At 37.1% G+C, this 6,000-nt stretch overlaps 1 protein-coding gene across 5 annotated transcripts in view; it reads right to left on the reverse strand.

Moving 5' to 3' along the window:
- The window catches only part of LOC149172331 (uncharacterized), a 99,191-nt gene extending 93,564 nt beyond the window's left edge, over positions 1-5,627 (reverse strand). The window contains exon 1 of one of the 5 annotated variants that reach the window (XR_016259630.1): positions 5,380-5,612. The gene's annotated coding sequence lies outside the window, so the exon portion shown is untranslated. Of the gene's footprint in view, positions 1-5,379 lie in introns of all 5 variants that reach the window. The other 4 variants (XM_089427692.1, XM_089427691.1, XM_089427690.1 and 1 more) reach the window with 4 other exon arrangements.
- Between the last annotated feature and the right edge of the window lie 373 nt (positions 5,628-6,000).

Genomic DNA, 6,000 nt, shown 5'->3' on the forward strand with positions numbered 1-6,000 from the left:
AGAAGAAAGGAGGATATAAGAAGTTTAAGGGGCCAAAGAAGAAGATTGATCTTTCCAAAATTGAATGCTATCATTGTCACAAGATGGGGCACTATAAGAATCAATGTCCCAATAATCCTACGAACAAGAAGAAAGAAAGGGACCAAGCTAATATTGCTTTTGATGATAATCCTCAAAAGAAATCTAAAAATGAGGGTCCCGAAGTCAAAGACTTATTCTAGTAGGTCTCATATATCCTTCACTTATAGTTTAGGCTATTGTTTTTAGTTCTTGTAGAATTTCTCTTATCAAACTTTTTATTTCTAGGGTTTATACTATACAGATTTAATATGTCTTGCTCTTGAGTTGTTTTGATAAATTAAAGGAATCCCTCACAAGACTAGGTTGATGTAAAACCAAGAGAGAGCTTCACCACTTTTTCATAAAAGATAAGTATCTTGTTCCTTGTTTCCTTTTCTTTGTTGACTTTCCTTTATTTGTCCAAGCTTCATTTGTGCTTGTTGATAATCCTCTCTTGTGTCTTCCTTAGAAGGAAAATTTGCAAGTATACTCTAAAGGAATGCTTGCTAGATTTAGAAGGAAACTTTTGAAGAAGAAAGAATATTTGCTACAGAGGGAGACCTTCAATAAGGAAACCCTTCAAGGTTTGTAAAAGAAACAACTCAAGGTATGTATAAAGATTTGTAGCTAGTAAGAAGATACAAACATTTTGAAATTTTCCCTATATTACTAACTCTCTCATGTCTAGGGTTTTGAACATAAAGATTCTTATTTGTTAGGGAGATTAATCTCTAGATTAGATCAACCCTTGTCATACTCTTTATCTTTTGGCCACTTTGGTAAAACCCTAACCTTTAGGGTTCACTATAAAACCCTAGCTTTTTTAGGGTTTGTTGATTTCACATATGATGAAACCCTAGATTTTTAGGGCTTTTTGAATTAGGAATTATGACAAAACCCTTGTATGTAAGATCTTAGGAATGAGACCCTAGGTATGATTCTATACGAATGAAAACCTAGTTTGATCAAGATATTAAAGTTTTTTGTATCTAGGAAACCCTAGTAAAGATTGATATAAGATTCTAGAAACCAAATGCTCTTGCTATGATTGAAATCATGACTTGACTTAGGTGGTTGACATCTAAGGTTTAGGTTTGATGATGGTATCTAGGGTTTGTGACAAAAACCCTAGCAAGAATAGTTGTGAAAGTCTAGGGCATGAAAAATGGAACCTTTTGTTGATTGTAAACCTATCTAGGTTTAGGTTTTGATATCTGAAGATTGATCTCTTATTTAAAGTCTTGATAACCCTGGATGTTCTCTTTATATTATTATAACAATATGCTAACCCTAGTTTGATAAAGTTAACATTATGCTCTTGTACATATATTTTTGTGTGTTTGGTTGTGCTTGTTGCTGAAGGTTTCCAGGTACATAGTCTTCAAGATGTTGAAGATGCTTACCTACCTCATATTTGATGATAACTTAATGATGATATTGAGCATGATGGAAAGAGGGAACTATAAGAACTTCGATGACATTAAAGTCTACATTGCTCATTAATAGATGGCCTTGTTGCCATATGAAGGAATGATGTTCTGAAGGTTGAAGTTCTCCAATGATATGATGATGCGAAAGAAAGAGCTTGTGTGGTTGAATTAATGATAGATTTGTCCCCTAGCAAAGAAGAAGCTTGGATAAAGAAAGTGTATATCTCCCAATTAAGAGGGAGGGCATATTAGGATAGCTATAGTAAAGACCACGAAGAAAGAATGAAGATCCGAGAATGGCTAAAGCACTACAGTTGGTTGATCATGATTAATGAAGTTGTGTTCGTCATTGATGAAGTTGTGTTCGTGATTGATGAATGTTTTGGACAATGTTGAGGTTGAGTTGGGTGTTGTTGAAGAAGAAAGTTCCCATTGAGATGCATTTGAATATTGTAATGACCTACGGCATCAGATGAGTTGAAGACCCCGAAGTTTTGTGCTAGCTTACAAGAATATATACATTGAAATTTTGATATAGGTTGGGGTCATGAAGATACAGTACATACCAACAGATGAACAAGTAGTTGATGTATTGACAAATCTCTTTCTGACAAGAAGTTAGTTTATCTTAGGAGCGTGCTCTGATTGGTGTATATCTCTAATTTGGTTGAGAGGGAGAGATGAAGTACCATAAAGCTGCCTATATGATGGTACTTGGGAGGACATCGTGGCCTGGTTAGTATTGAGATCCCAGTTGATGTCTAAATCCCAGAGAGAGGGTATCGTGTAGAGCTTTGGTTTAGTGGTGATACCTAGATCACTATAAGGGTTGGTGTCAGGGCATGGAGGCCTAGATGGTATCTATATCCTGTTCGATGGATACTAGGGTCATAGCCTGATGGTATCTACAATGGCAAATGCTTAGATGACACCTTAGTCCCTGTTGGGAGGATACCTTGGCAGTAAGAGTATCCCAAGCATTGTGTATGTTGTTGTACTCTTCTTAAGAACATTTCAAATTGAGGTCAACGTTGTACCGGTTAAACAAGTATGAATACCTCCTTAGTTAAGAGGGAGTGTTGAAAAATGTAACTAGTATCGGTCTTCATAATTGCATTTGCATCATGATATAATATATTTGTCAAAAGAAAGAAAAAGAAAAATCATTTATAAGCATGGGTTTCATGCTTTATTTATTTTGTTCCAAGGTCAAAGCACCCATTGAGTGTTTCTAGGGTTTATGTCATGAGCCTTAGTCCTTGTCATTTTGACCTAGACCCTTCTTGGGCTTTGTATGTCAAGAAAGAAATTTATTTTTGAGTAAAAAGTGTCATTTATGGCTCCTCCATCAAGTCGATCTCCAACAGGAACTACAACCACTATAAATAAGCAGCTACTCAACCTCATTTGCTCATCTATCCAAGCAAGTTCGATCTGTAGTAGGAGAAGGAGTGCAAAGGCAAGAAAAGAGATGTCAATGGCTAAAAGAAAGACAAGAAACCCTAAGCGAAGAAGGAGGAACCCTAGCGAAGGAAGAAATCATCATTTTTCTCTCTCTTTCCCTCACACGTGCGAAGAAATTGAAGCTGCAGGAGGGCCGAAGTTGCAGGTCTGCAGTAAGGCCAAAATGCTGAAGCTGGAGGGCTGAAATCTGAGCTTGATGCAGGATTGAAGCAGTTTGACTTAAGTGGACTTTTGGTGTTTGGCTAATCATCTTGGGAGGCTGACTTGGTGGAGTAGAGGAGGTCTTTGTCTTGGTCAAAAGGTCTCGGTTGTCTCATTTGAATTGGTTCTAAAGAAAGAAGAAGAGAAGTTTTATGTTTTCCCCAAAAAGAGGGGTTTTAACCCTGGCTGAGAGCCTATATCCTATGTCCTTGTGTTGATTTTCATGTTTTGCTTTTGATAGTTGTTTGATGACAAGAAGATAAAAGAAGCTAATAAATATCACTAAGTAATCACAAATAATTATCAAGTCAAAGGAAATCTTTCTGCCTTCTGATTTTCTAACACGTGGTGGAGGTGAAGATGGCTGTGAAAAAAATCACTATTCATATCTGTATTTTATTTTTGTTGCAGCATCATTTATTTGTGGAAGTGGCATTGAAATGTCAAGGTCCAAATACCACTCCTTTAAGAAGTGTATCATTTCCTCCAATCTTAACAGTAATGAGATATCGTGCAGGAAATGATCCATCAAGTATTCCATGGACAGTTTGTACAATCAGAGAATAGATACCCAGGTCAGCCAATGAATTGTCCCCATTTTCATTACTTGGATTTTGTGATTTATTATTAGAGGAGGGCGGAACATACCGTTTTTTCCTTGGAGACGGTGGAACGGTACCCAAAAAATCCCAAAATCTGCCAGCACAGATTAGGAACGGCTTGGAAGTCCGCAAATCCCCAATAACATCCCCGAAAAATTGTGGATGTTCCCAACCTTCCCAACCCCTGTAAAAGTCCCTGGAATGGCTAGAACATCGAGTATGAGAGATTTTTTGGCGTGGATGGGTCCCCTGCAACATAGATTTTAAATTTTAAGTATGCCAAGCTGTGGTCTAGTGGCAAGATGGAGATGGCTTTTAAGTCTGTCAGGCTGTGGCCTAGTGGCAAGTTGGAGCACTTGTAGCAATAATGCCCCAGGTTAAAAACCTGACAGGTTCACTCCCCATGTTAACATAATCTTCTATGCAGATGATGCCAGGTGCAAGTCCTGGGTGAGTTTGACAGAACAAATATCCTCAGTTGCTACTCTTAGCTAAAGGTAGCCTGATTGTAAAGAAGGTAAAATATGTAAAGAGGGTAAATATGCTGCTGAGAATATGTTTTGTAAAAATAGACTAAAAGGAAATTGCAAGTTCCAAAGCGTAAACGAGAGAGGTATTGAGGGGAATATAAAACAACCTTGCCACGCACTTCATGGACAATAGTCGCTGGGTCAATGAATCATACACTAAACAGGTATCTTCACAAGGTCCTATGACTACAAGTAAGGCCCATCCATATCAAATCTCGAACAAAAATCAAGAAGATTGTGAGCATTCATTGGCCTGAAATACAAAATGCTATTTTTCCCATAATACCAGGTAATTTTCTAATGGTTACCTTCATATTCCCAAAACTAACAGATAAGTTTTTTGTACACATTTTCCACTGTTAGTTGATCATTTTTTCTGGCATAACCAAAATTTATGTCCGAATTTAACCTAGACCAAAATCCAACTTCGGTCAATGATAACTTTTCCGACCAATACAATAGAAAATAAAAGAAAATACAATGTATACACAATGTCAGACAAACCGTCATTGCTGGTCTGTCAACTATTTTCAGAACCTGACCTCCACACCATAAGGTAATTTATTTCACATGTATTAAAAATTCTGTCAAATTTTCCTTTGGCAAGCTTCAGATCCTTGCATCAATCTTACTGCCGGAAATGAGGGTTCTGCGCTAAAATAGAGCCTGGTGAAGGGTATAGCAAATCCTCTACTCATGATTGAACCAACACCCATTGCTAGGAACATATAATTTTCAGTAACGTCCCACCCATTGGCAGGTACAGGTAATTTTCAGTAACAGTACCAAAAAACACTGTACCAATAATTCACAGTGCAGATTGACATGTTCGTTAAGGGATTGTATTATTGTGTTAAGGTCAATCCCAATTGCTGCCAAGACAAATTTCTAATACAATCTGTCACGGTAATAATCTTTGCTAATAAAAGAGCCAAATAACTAAAGAGCGGAAACCCAAAATTATGAACAGAGCATAATTATTTTTTAGGCAATACACATGGAAGCCTAACTGAAAAAATTATAAGTAATTATTGAGAGACAAGCATTAACCCAAATATGCCAGAGACAGTATGAATGGGAAACAGTTTTTACTCTCTATCTTTTTTCGCGAGGGCTCACTTGGAAGAAGCTGAAAGCAGAACTCTGTTTTTGTTGCGCTGCCCACCAATAAATAGATAGCAGTTCACAATCGAAAGAATGAGAGGAACCGGACTGGTATTCTGCGCAATGCTTTAGAGAGTCTACGAGTAATTACTAGCAACCGACACATATGAATCTCATTTGAATTGTTATTTTTAAGTTGTTTTGACGGCATCCGTCCATGATCCCATCACATCTGGAATCCATCGTGTCACTCCCTTATGTTGGCAGTGGTTTTTCAATCGCTCATAGGCAGGGCGGCACCACCCCTTACCCCTTGATTTTTTTCAACAATACTTTCAAGTGTGGATTCCATACTTAATTTACTTTTCTCTTTCTAAGTATTAATATTTATAACACAGCAGAAACATTCAATTTAAACTTCTTTCATCATTATTATCATTTACATATATGCACAACAGATAATATTTAACAGGAGAGGAAACTCCCTGAATATGAGTCTACCCACAATGATAATAACAATCTTTCATAAAATATACAATAACAGTCTTTAGGAGGGGAACTCCAACTTCCCTCTCACAATATCTGACATAATATACAACTCAGCCTACA

This window comes from Pinus tabuliformis, chromosome 4_2 (genome assembly GCF_031772625.1).
Source record: "Pinus tabuliformis cultivar Carrire ecotype Pingquan chromosome 4_2, CPIR1, whole genome shotgun sequence".
NCBI lineage: Eukaryota > Viridiplantae > Streptophyta > Pinopsida > Pinales > Pinaceae > Pinus > Pinus tabuliformis.